The sequence below is a fragment of the Scyliorhinus torazame genome, chromosome 1 (assembly GCF_047496885.1).
Source record: "Scyliorhinus torazame isolate Kashiwa2021f chromosome 1, sScyTor2.1, whole genome shotgun sequence".
Classification (NCBI taxonomy): Eukaryota; Metazoa; Chordata; class Chondrichthyes; order Carcharhiniformes; family Scyliorhinidae; genus Scyliorhinus; species Scyliorhinus torazame.
In genome coordinates, this window is record NC_092707.1 from 145,635,803 (window position 1) to 145,648,825 (window position 13,023).

At 47.6% G+C, this 13,023-nt stretch overlaps 1 protein-coding gene across 1 annotated transcript in view; it reads left to right on the plus strand.

The window, feature by feature from the left end:
* Positions 1–13,023, plus strand: part of rnf19b (ring finger protein 19B) — a 362,883-nt gene that overhangs the window by 8,862 nt on the left and 340,998 nt on the right. The window lies entirely within an intron of this gene.

Genomic DNA, 13,023 nt, shown 5'->3' on the forward strand with positions numbered 1-13,023 from the left:
CATCTTTACATAAGCCTCCTTCTTCCTCTTGACAAGTGTTTTGATTGCTTTAGTAAACCACGGTTCCCTTGCTCGACCACTTCCTCCCTGCCTGACAGGTACATACTTATCAAGGACACGCAGTAGCTGTTCCTTGAACAAGCTCCACATTTCCATTGTGCTCATCCCCTGCAGTTTTCCTTTCCACCCGATGCATCCTAAGTCTTGCCTTTTCGCATCATAATTGCCTTTCCCCCAGATATAACTCTTGCCCTGCGGTATATACCTATCCCTTTCCATCACTAAAGTAAACGTAATCGAATTGTGGTCACTATCACCAAAGTGCTCACCTACCTCCAAATCTAACACCTGTCCTGGTTCATTACCCAGTACCAAATCCAATGTGGCCTCGCCTCTCATTGGCTTATCGGCATACTGTGTCAGGAAACCCTCCTGCACACATTGGACAAAAACGGACCCATCTAAAGTACTCAAACTACAGCGTTTCCAGTCAATATTTGGAAAGTTAAAGTCCCCCATAACAACTACCCTGTTGCTTTCGTTCCTATCCAGAATCATCTTTGTAATCTTTTCCTCTACATTCCTGGAACTTTTCGGAGGCCTATAAAAACCCCCTAACAGGGTGACCTCTCCTTTCCTGTTTCTAACCTCAGCCCATACTACCTCAGTAGACGAGTCCTCATCAAACGTCCTTTCTGCCACCGTAATACTGTCCTTGACTAACAATGCCACCCCTCCCCCTCGTTTACCACCTTCCCCGTGCTTACTGAAATATCTAAAGCCCGGCATCTGCAACAACCATTCCTGTCCCTGCTCTATCCATGTCTCCGAAATGGCCACAACATCGAAGTCCCAGGTACCAACCCATGCCGCAAGTTCACCCACCTTATTCCGGATACTCCTGGCATTGAAGAAGACACACTTTAAACCACCTTCCTGCCTGCCGGTACACTCCTGCAACTTTGAAACCTTACTCATGACCTCACTACTCTCAACCTCCTGTATACTGGAGCTACAATTCAGGTTTCCAAGCCCCTGCTGAACTAGTTTAAACCCTCCCGAAGAGTATTAGCAAATTTCCCCCCCAGGATATTGGTACCCCTCTGGTCCAGGTGTAGACCATCTCGTTTGTAGAGGTCCCACCGACCCCAGAATGAGCCCCAATTATCCAGAAATATGAAACCCTCCCTCCTGCACCATCCCTGTAGCCACATGTTCAACTCCTCTCTCTCCCTATTCCTCGTTTCGCTATCACATGGCACGGGTAACAACCCAGTGATAATAACTCTGTTTGTCCTATATCTAAGTTTCCACCCTAGCTCCCTAAATTCCTGCCTTACATCCCTATCCCTTTTCCTACCTATATCGGTACCTATGTGGACCACGATTTGGGGCTGCTCCCCCTCCCCCTTAAGGATCCCGAAAACACGATCCGAGACATCTCGCACCCTGGCACCTGGGAGGCAACACACCAACCGCGAGTCTCTCTCGTTTCCACAGAATCCCCTATCTATCCCCCTAACTATGGAGTCTCCAATGACTAATGCTCTACTCCTCTCCCCCCTTCCCTTCTGAGCAACAGGGACAGACTCTGTGCCATAGACCTGTGTCCCATGGCTTAAACCTGGTAAGTCATCCCCCCCAACAGTAACCAAAGCGGTATACTTGTTTCTAAGGGGAACGACCACAGGGGATCCCTGTACTGACTGCTTCCTCCCAGCCCCTCTCACCGTTACTCATCTATCTTTATTCTTCGCAGTAACTACATCCCTGAAGCTTCTATCTATGACCACCTCTGCCTCCCGAATGATCCAAAGTTCATCCAGCTCCAGCTCCAGTTCCCTAACACGGTTTCTGAGGAGCTGGAGATGGGTGCACTTCCCACAGATGAAATCAGCAGGGACGCTGACGGCGCCCTCACCTCAAACATTCTGCAGGAGGAACATTGCACTACCTTCCCTGCCATCCTCTCTAGATAAAAAAAAGAAAAAGAAAGAGCTTACCTGTTATTCACTCCCCTTCTCAGCAAACACTCACTCAGCAACCTCTGCGCCCCGCACGATAACACCCAAGGGAAAAGAAAAGAAAAACTACTTACCAGTCACCAGCCAATCCCTTACCTGCAGGCTGTGATGTCACGGTTCAACTTCTTTCTACTTCTACCTGCCCTCGAACCTTCCTCCTGATCTTTACAGCGGTTGTTTTTGTTTTGGTTACAGGAGGGGGTAGGGAGGGAAACACTGAAGAAGTGTTTCGGGTTTAAGTGTCACTTGACAACAGCTCCTCCACAAACCACCTTCAAGTTAGGTTGAGTACACGGACGTATGCAAATTTCCCCCGCAACAGCCAATCAGCTGCTCTGCTCTACTGCCCTCTGCTGGATGCTTGTCGTCACTTGAACAGCTAGGGTCTCTTGCACAGGTACACCTTCAAGCTAGGGTGAGCACACGGACCTATGCAAATTTCCCCCGCAACAGCCAATCAGCATCTCTGCTCTACTGCCCTCTGCTGGATGCTTGGCTTTACTTGAACAGCTAGGGTCTCTTGCTCAGGTACATCTTCAAGTTTGGGTGAGCACACGGACGTATGCAAATTTCCCCCGCAACAGCCAATCAGCAGCTCTGCTCTACTGCCCTCTACTGCCCTCTGCTGCCTCTCCCTCTCCACCATTGATGGATAACCCATCCAAAAAAATCGGCCATGGCTGTACTCTGCGCCAGGAGCGATTCTGATAAATCTTTATCACACAGTGCAGAAAACGCCACGGATTTGCCCTCCGTGCACCACCTGCTCCATGAAAACCAGCAATGCCATTGCCACCCCTGATTGAGGCCTGGATCGATCAATGCTGGGCCCGGATCGATCCATGCTGGGGTCCAGAACACAGTTTAAGTCCCTCCCCAAAATGAGCTAATGCAAATCCAAATCAGGAACGGAGGCTAACAGCTTATTAATAAAACCCATATTGTCCCATTTTGGAGAATAGACATTAACCAGGACCACCAAGGTGCCTGCCAAAGACCCACACACAAGAACATGTGTACCATTGGGGTCAGCCAAGATTGTAGCAGTAGAAAATTGAATCCTTTTATTGATTAAAATTGCTGCATCCCAGGCCCAGGTCCGGAGTCAGCCACTCCTACCTACAGGGATTATCCAAAAGTTACATAGCCACCAAACCCGCTAACAAGATTAAAAAAGACAAATTTGCAGTCACTGTCAGCAACCTACGACTCCCCCAACCTCTGGCTTCAGACACTATTACACCCAAATTTCCATGCAGCAAGCAGTACACCAAACATAAACCACTAAATCTACTTCTAATAAACCTAACTCCAAACAGAACAAAACCACTAAGCTGATTATCTAAAACAGAACTGATATGATGAGCTGCAGTCAACCCATCAGCACTACTTCTGTTAGTTAACTCTTTGACCAGAAGGGCGGTTCCAACCCAGAGTGAAGCAAAATTCTTACAAAACAAAGACAAAGTATAAATAATCCTTAAAACATCGTACTCCTCACGGCGCCGAGGACCCGGCCTCGATCCCAGCGCCAGGTCACTGTGTCTGTGTTCTCCCCGTGTTTGCGTGGGTCTCACCCCCAGAAGCCAAAGATGTGCAGGATAGGTGGATTGGCCACGCTAAATTGCCCCTGAATTGGAAAAATAATTGGGCACTTCAACTTTATTTTTAAAAAAAGGAAAAAACATAGGGGGCGATTCTCCGAGCCCCGACGCCGGTGCGTGATTATCCGAGGTGTGGAGAATCGGTGCCATTTGCGCTGGCGTGTTTGGCGTGGCGCTGGCCGCGGGCCGCTGGAATTGGCGGGGCCGCCGATTCTCTGGCCCGGATGGGCTGTGCGGCCGCGTGGATACGACAGTGTCCCGCCAGCGCCGTTCACCCCTGGTTGCTGCCGGTGGGAACTCTGTGCGAACGGTCGGGGGGGGGGGGGCTCCGATGGGGTCTGGCATGCGATCGGGGCTCACCGATTGGCGTGTCCCCCCCCCCCCCCCCCCCCGCCCCGGGCCTATGTTCTGGCGTGGCCGGCCCCTGAACACCGATGCCATGTTGAGTCGGGGCCGGCGCGCTAACAAGTCCGCCGCGCATGCGCAGGTTGGCGCGGCGCCCATTTGGCGCCAGGAAAGGAGGCTGGAGAGGCGTGAACCGCTCCAGTGCCGTGCTGGCCCCCTGTGGGCCAGAATCGGTCGTACCCGGGTCCGGTTCGCGCCGTTGCACTTGGGCTCCATATTGGAGAATCGTCCCCATAGTACTCCGGGGGTGGCACGGTAGTGCAGTGGTTAGCACTGCAGCCTCACGGCGCCGAGGACCTGGGTTCAATCCCAGCCTTGGGTCATCGTCTGTGTGGAGTTTGCACATTCTTCCGTGTCTGCGTGAGTCTCATCCCCACACCCCAAAGATATGCAGGGTAGGTGGATTGGCCCTTAATTGGAAACATTGTTTAGAACCTAGTGCTCTGACAGGAAGTTATATATTTTCACCACAGTTAGAACAAACAGATAAAAACCCACATAGAATTAAAATCCCTGCCCAAGTTCCTACTTTCAAAACATTCAACCCAAACAAGAACAGAAAAATGCAAACATAAACAAGGAACCCCAACAATTCCACATATCACGACCATCCCCAATATCGAAGAACCTGAATCAACCTGCTCCCAGCCCATGCTTTAAAGGAATCCTGCTCCTCTGGTGCATCAAAAATAGTCTTTCCCCCCAAAAGTCATTCTTAGCCGTGTCAGGCATAGCAAATTGAACTCCACTTTTATACAGAGTGCTTTGGCCTTGTTGAACGCCACCTGTTTCTTTGTCAGCTCCGCTCCCACATCCTGGTAAAACCCGATGACGTGGGCTTTCCATTTGTAGTTGCGATGCTCCTTTGTCCATCTCAGGACTCACTCTTTCGTGAAAGCTGTGCAAATTCACGATTACTGCTTGCGGTGCTTCATTGGAATGGTGCTTCTGTTGGTGTGTTCAGTGAGCACAGTCTAGCTCGGGAGGGGACCTGAGTCCACCCTCCCCCACCATCTTCCCAAACATCTTCACAAAGTGGGAGTTGAGTCTTCCATCCCCTCTGGCAATCTCACAATTCGGATATCTTACCTCCTGGAATGATCCTCCAAATCATTCATTTTGGCCGTCAGTGCTTTATTCGCATCACCCATCAAAGACATTCCCTTCCAGAGTGGTAATCTGGCCGCTGTGCCTCGAAAGAGCCACCTCCATACCTTGTATTGTGTCGCCATTCGCTTTAACAGTTTTGTTGATCCATTCCAATTCAAACAAATAGGATCCAAGGCCTCTTTCATCAATTTGGGGAGATCCCCCGACACAACCCACTAGTGCTGATCAAATTCTGCCACTAAGGTGCTGGTAAGCATCTCGGCTGTTAGTGGAATGGCTGGAGTCACAGAGGTTGCCTCTGCCATCTTCTCCACCATCGAACCCCGAGAAGCCTCCGATTCAGTCGACGAACCTCTACTTTTAAGTCTTTTCCTGCCTAGGTTTTCTAGGCATTTCACCTATGCAGGTACCTTGGGCGGGATTCTCCGAGCCTCCGTGCCGCAATCGCGCTTGGCACGGGGGCGGAGAATGGGACGTCAGACCCGCAATCGGGTCCGGCGCCTTCCCATGATTCTCCGGGAACCAGAGAATCGCCGCCAATCGCGCGCGTGAGATCGACGCGGCGCCGGTCGGGGGCCATTGAAAGAGGCCCCCGCAGCGATTCTCCGCCAACAACTGGCCGTATTCCTGCCGGCATGGTTCACTCATGGATCCACCCAGCGGGCACTCAGAGTGGCAGCTGCGGACTCAGTCCGCGGCCGCCCTGGTGTGGGGATCCGTCACCGGGGGGGCCTCCAGGACTGCCAGGCTCGCGATTGGGGGGCACCGATCGGCGGGTGGGCGTGATCTGCCGGGAGCCTATATTGTTGGGGCCGGCCTTCTGTGTGGGTCCGCCATGTTGCGTGGGGCCGTCGCCGCAGGCGCGGTCCTGCGATCGGAGGTGCAGGGCCCCGTATCAGCAGCCGGAGCTGCGACGATTACTCCGGGGCCCTGCAAGCCCCCTTCAAAACGGAGAATCACTCTGGACTTTCTCCAGGAAAGTCCAGAGTGATTCGCGCCCGTTTTCTCATGGGCATGGGGACATACCGCAGCTTATTCCATTAAGCAAGTGAGTTTTTAAATGAAAAAAAAACCTGAAACTGAGCGAAAAGAACTAAAGGGACAATGCCCTATCGGGAGACACCTAGTGCATATCCTCCCCCTACATAAAGTCACTGGAAGACCCAAAACAGCCCATAGATTTATCAATGGACAACAATAACACAGTAACCTAACCAATCGCACTGAAACTCTTCTGTATCATGAGGGATTCCAGTCTTCATCTTCAAAGATCTAACCTTGGAATTCTCTCCAAAGGTCTCTCCAGCTAGGACAGCATCAACAATCCACCTGGCAGGGTTTCAATCTGGCCTCCTGAGATTTCACTTCCCTGGATTCCCGAATATGCACTCAAGCACCAACTCACAAACACAACTTCAGCTACCCAGCTTGTGCTAAGCAGAACACTACTGCTCCAAAGTGGTACCTTTAGCCCAATGACCTGCAGCACAGAGTCACCAATCTTCCTCTGCCTTTTTGGATCTTCAGGGCTTCTGATGATTCCTCTTGAGTTGTCAGGGCTTCTCTTGAGCCCCCTTCATTGGAAATTTCTACCCACAGCCCTCTAGCTTATTTGGAGCCTTTTACTTCTGCTCCTCTCTTTTTAACTGAATGAGGAAGTCTTTCTGTCCCGGGGGCTCTTGTTTTGGGACCTCTCCCTGTCCCCTGCCTGGGACTCTTCACAATGGCACTCTTCTCCCAGTCACCTGACCCAGGCTTTCGTACCATCTCTTTATGCACAAGTGTACAGGGCCAAAAGCTAAAATGCTGATCTGTGCATGTGCAACCTGCCCTCAATCCGTGAAGGTGAAGAGGTCCATTGGGAGTTGGAGTTCCTACCTCTGCGCTAAGCAATGAGATAAGTTTTCATAACCCATATTCACCCCACGCCTTTCCCAATTAGCCAAGTGAAATGCCATTCTTCTAAATATCGTCAATGAAATATAAAGGTTCCTGGCTAAATTGTAGTACAAATTTCAATATCCCTATGGTAATCGTTTTCTGACAAGATGATTGAAGTGAACATAGTGGTTCTTTAATACTTGTTAAAGTTAAGTTATTTCTCAGAATTCTACACAGAACAGGTTAAAGTACGTGAAGAAAAATCAGAGTAACAAAAAGTAATTGTTGCACTGGAGTGATGAATGGGAATCATTTAACTCAGGAGTGTTCAAGTGATGTAGATCATAACATTGAAGCTTGGATGATTTATAAATGCTTCCTTAATTTATTCATGCATGGGATGTAGGCATTGCTGGCAAGGACACCATTTATTACCCATCTCTGTTGGCCCTCAAGAGGGTGATGGTCCACTGTTTCCTTGATGCACTCAGAGCCATGTGGTAATAACAGTGCAGTGAGGAAATCCCAGGATTTTGATCCAGCGACGCCAAAGGAATGGTGATATATTTCCAAGTCAGGATGTTGGGTGACTTGGAGGAGAGCATACATTGACACATGTGATTGCTGCCCTTGGTTTTCTAGGCGGCAGAGTGACAGATGTTGTAGCTTTGGGGGGGCGGGGGGGGGGTTGCTGTCAAGGAAGCTTTGGCAAGTTGCTGCAGTGTGCCTTTTAGATGGTACATGCTTCTGACACTGCCCGCCGGTACTGGTGGAAGTGAATATTTAAGGTGGTAAAGGGGTGCTGATCAAGTGGGCTGCTTTGTCATGATATCTTTTGTGTGTTTTTGGAGCAGCATTTATCCAGGCAAGCGGCAAATAGTTCATCACATTCCTGACTTGTCCCTTGTAGGTTCTAGAAAGGCATTAAGCAATAGGGAGGTATACACATCTCTGACCTATTCTTGTGGCCACAATATTTATGTGGTCGGTCCAATTAGATTTCTGGTTGCAGACCGTTGATAGTGGGGAATTCAATGATTTGATTTGATTTTGATTTGATTTATTGTCACATGTACCGAAGTACAGTGAAAAGTATTTTTCTGCGGCCGAGGAACGTACACAGTATGCACATAGTAGACAAAAAGAATAGACGACAGAGTACATTGACAAATAGTACATCGGCAAACAGTGATTGGTTACAGTGCGGAACAAGGAGCCAAACAAAGCAAATACACGAGCAAGAGCAGCATAGGGCGTCATGAATAGTGTTCTTACAGGGAACAGATCAGTCTGAGGGGGAGTCATTGAGAAGTCTTGTAGCTGTGGGGAAGCTGTTCCTATGTCTGGCAGTGCGGGTCTTCAGACTTCTGTACCTTCTGTCTGATGGAAGGGTCTGGAAGAAGGCAATGCCTGGGTGTGAGGGGTCTCTGACAATGATGTCTACCTTCCTAAGGCAGCGGGAGGTGTATACAGAATCAATGTGAGGGTGGCAAGCTTGTGTGATGCGTTGGGTTGAGTTCACCACACTCTGCAGTTTCTTGTGATCTTGGGCCGCGCAGTTGCCATACCAGGCTGTGATGCAGCCGGATAGGCTGCTCTCTATCGCACATCTGGCGAGGTTTGTGAGAGTCGATGCAGACATGCCGAATTTCTTTAGCTTCCGTAGGAAGTAGAGACGTTGTTGGGCTTTCTTGACTGTTGCATTAACATGAGTGGACCAGGACAGACTGTTGGTGATGGTGACCCCCAGGAACTTAAAGCTAACGACCATCTATACTTTGGAGCCATTGATGTAGACAGGGGTGTGTATCGTGCTGCGCTTCCTGAAGTCGATGATCAGTTCCTTGGTCTTTCTGACATTTAGAGAGAGATTGTTTTCGATACATCATGCAACCAAGTGATTTATTTCCCTTCTGTACGCTGATTTGTCGTTGTTTGAGATACGGCCCACCACAGTCGTATCATCCGCAAGCTTCTAGATTAAGTTGGAGTTAAATCTTGCCACACAGTCATGTGTGTACAGGGAGTACAGTAGAGTGACATTGAATGTCAAGAACAGATTTTTCAACTCTTCTTGGAAATATTCATTACCTGGCACTTATGTGACATGAATGCCCAAGCCTGAATGCTGTCCAGCCTTGCTGCATGGAGGATTGGACTGCTTCAGTATCTGAGGAGTTGCGAATGGCACTGAACATTGTGCAATCATCAGTGAACATCCCCATTTCTGACTTTATAGTGGAATGTCATTGGCTTAGTGGATGAAGATGTTTGGCCCTAGGACTGTGCTCTGAGGAACTCCTGAGCAATGCAGTAATGTTCTGGGGCTGAGATGATTGGCCTCCAACAACCACAACCATCTTCCTTTGTACCAGGTATGATTCCAACAAGTGGAAAATTTTCTCCAGATTGCCAATCATTGCTATTTTTCAAGGGCTCCTGGATGCCACAGTTGATCAAGTGCTGCTTTGATGTCAAGGGCAGTTTCTCAAGCCCCACCGCAGGAAGTCAGCTCTTTTGTCTGTGTTTGGATGAAGGCTGTAATGAGGTCTGGAGCTGAGTAAGCCTGAAACTGAGCATTGATGAGCAAGTCATTTATGAGTGCCACTTGATAGCACCTTCAATGACTCCTGCCATAACTTAGGTGATTGAGAATAGATGAATGGATGGTAATTGGTGGAATTGGATTTATTTTGCTTTTTGCAGCCAAGACCAAACTGGATAATTTTCCACTTGGCCGGATAGATGGCAGTGTTTAGTTATACTGGTATATTTTGGTTAGAGGTGCAGCTAATTCTGGAACCCCAGAATAAATTAATTCCCTCAATTCAGAGTAGGGATTTAAAAACATGATAGGCTAGATTTTGCTGTAAAGGTAACAGTATCTGAATGATGTATGGCAGTATTGTACAAATCGGCCACTAACCTGTTGCAGGGAAGAGATATCCTGTAAATTACGAAGCTTCAAGTTGCTGCCCAATTTGTGCATCCTTGCCACTAGCTTTGTGAAATCTGCATCTTAAACTCACCATCATTTTCATGAAATTGCTGGATTTGCCTTTTAGTTGCCTATTAAGCTCACCACGTATACAAGTACCCTTTTAATGACATTAATTATAGAACAGTGCAGCACAGAACAGGCCCTTCGGCCCTCGATGTTGTGCCGAGCATTGTCCAAAACCAAGATCAAGCTATCCCACTCCCTGTCATTCTGGTGTGCTCCATTTGCCTATCCAATAACCGCTTGAAAGTTCCTAAAGTGTCCGACTCCACTATCACAGCAGGCAGTCTATTCCACACCCAAACCACTCTCTGAGCAAAGAACCTACCTCGGACATCCCTCCTATATCTCCCACCCTGAACCTCTTGTAACAGTTACATCCACCAGAGGAAATAGTCTCTGAACGTCCACTCTATCTATCCCCCTCATCATCTGATTATCACTCAATACTTTTTGCTCAGTTAATAAACATTTAATAAATGTGGAGTCTCATTCCTTCGGGTGTGAATTTGTGTTAAGACATTGTTAAAATGTATTTTTTATTTTTCTTTCTGTCTTTTTTTTGTTCCTTAATCCTGGCTTTCTTTCCCCCCTCTTATTTCTCTTTCTGTAGCTGATCTGACATTGAATTCACCCATTCTAATTAGCACTCCTTCTCAGTCCTTCCTCTGTTTATTTCTCAATCGTTAAATCTCATTGAAGATACCCAGTTTTTAAAATGGGAGGAAGAGTTGGGAGAAGGTATGGAGGAGGGTCTGGTGTGAGGTGCTCCGAAGAGTGAACGCTTCCACATTGCAAATCACATTCATATGTTTTGGGCTTGTCCAAAGCTGGAGGATTACTGGAAGGAGTTTTTAGGTTAATCTCTAAAGTGGTGCATGTGAAGTTGACCGTCGGGAGGCCATATTCGGGTGTCGGACCAGTCGGGTTGGAAACAGGTGCGGAGACAGATGTTGTAGCCTTCGCCTCATTGATTGCCCGAAGGCGGATCCTGTTGGGATGGAGATCAACCTCTCCACCCTGTGCCCTGGTGTGGTGGGGGTCCTGCTGGAATTCTTAACTCTTGAGAAGGTTAAGTTTGAACTGAGGGGAAGGATGGAGGAGTTCTACAATTCATGCATTATTTATTATGCAGTTTCAAGATTTGGAGAACATTGAACATTGGGGGGGGGGGGGGGGGTAGAACTGCATGTGTTAATGGTGACTATGAGTGATTCCTGATTCCTTTTTGTTATTTGTTTATGTTAACATGTGGACTGCTGTTTGAAGGCCTGGTGGGAGGATGGGATTGTTGTTGTTGAAATGGGGATTAACATTGTATTTGTTACTGATTATTGTTTATTGTTGGTGGGTGAATATTTGTGAGAAAATGTGAAAAAGGAGAATAAAAATATATTTTAAAAAAAGACAATACCCAGTTTGCCGAGCTCCCAAATACCCAGTTGCCATCCCTGCCCCTCACACTTCCAACAACTCTGTGAGCAACATCTTTCATCACTTAAACCTGCAAAAGATTCTATGGAATTTTAAGTTGAACAAATGGGGCTTCAGCAGAATCGGTTCTATGTGTCCTGAATGCATTTTGGTCTAGGTTTGGCCTGCCTATTATCATACCAATTGTGTATGCCAGAGCAGGCTCCATTTGCTGGTGCACCTCTTGTTATTAAAAAGTGATTGTAGTACCCTCAATAACGACGCTTAGAGAGTAAACGGTAAAGAAGGCTTTAATAAGCTAAGAACTAGCCTGGTTCCGAGACGGGTGCTAACCGAGTACCGTCCACAAGGCGGCCTCTTAGATACGACTCCCAGGTGGGCGGAGCCAGAGGCGGAGTCCCCCAGGGTTCCAAGCCCGGTCTTAAACAGGACATCACCTTACACGATGATAAGGGTACAGTAATACAGTAACTGTTCATCACAGTGATAGTCACGCAAGATTCATGATTTGGGAAACGATTTTAACTGCTCAAACTGTGCTGTTCTGCTTTATAATATTCAAGTCCCTTTGAGAATGTGAATACCTTGTGGCTGAGGCTTTGTTGTCCGTCCGTCTGAGATGGTACAATTGCCTAGATCTCACTGAGGGAAATAAAGGCAATTGGCTACTACAGTAACAAGATTGGATTGGATTCCTTGTGTGCGCTGCTCAGAGCTTATAAATAAGCCATCAATATTAACCCGAGAAAGATATGCAGCTATACTAGGCTCTGCATTGAGCTGCACTATTTAAAACAAAATCTCTTGCCTCTTGTGTTTCTGTTGTTTCTAACCCCTGAATCATACACCAGACTCTCGCTGCACGTCATCAAGCTCCACAACCAGCCACCAGGTGTCACACATGAGCAGCCAGTGGTAGCTCTTTCTCTCCTACTCTCATTTTGGCTCAGGGGAGGGCACCATTTTTGCTCAGCTCAGCAAACCCTCTGACCCAATGAAGATTACATCTTCTGGATTATTAAAATTGAAGGTGAGCTAAAGTTATGTCCATGTCTTTGGTGTTTGACTAATGTTACAACTCCTGTACAATGAACCCTAAGTTATTGTTGATTGTCACATTTACAAGCGATATAGCACTGACAATATTTATCTGCTTTATCTTTTTAATAGGACTCAATTCAATCCACTAAATATTGTCTTTGTTTTAAAGCATCCATATTTTTTTTGGTTACTTAAAATTTTTGATTGTCCTAACTTCTAATTCCAGAAATCCCCATCTTGTCAGTAGAGTCCATAAGTTCATAAGATATAGGAGCAGAATTAGGCCATTCGGCCCATCGAGTCTGCTCTGCCATTCTACCGTGACTGATATGTTCCTCATCTGCTATCTACAATGCTACAGACCAAGAGCTGGATTGCGAAATCAGCCAGAGCATCTCCTCCCTAGAACACATGACCTAGGAGCCGGAGAAGGCAATTTAGCCTCCCGAGCCTAAACACCTTCAATGTGATCATGGCTGATCCCATCATGGCCTCAACTCTGTTGAAATTGAGTTCTTTCTGC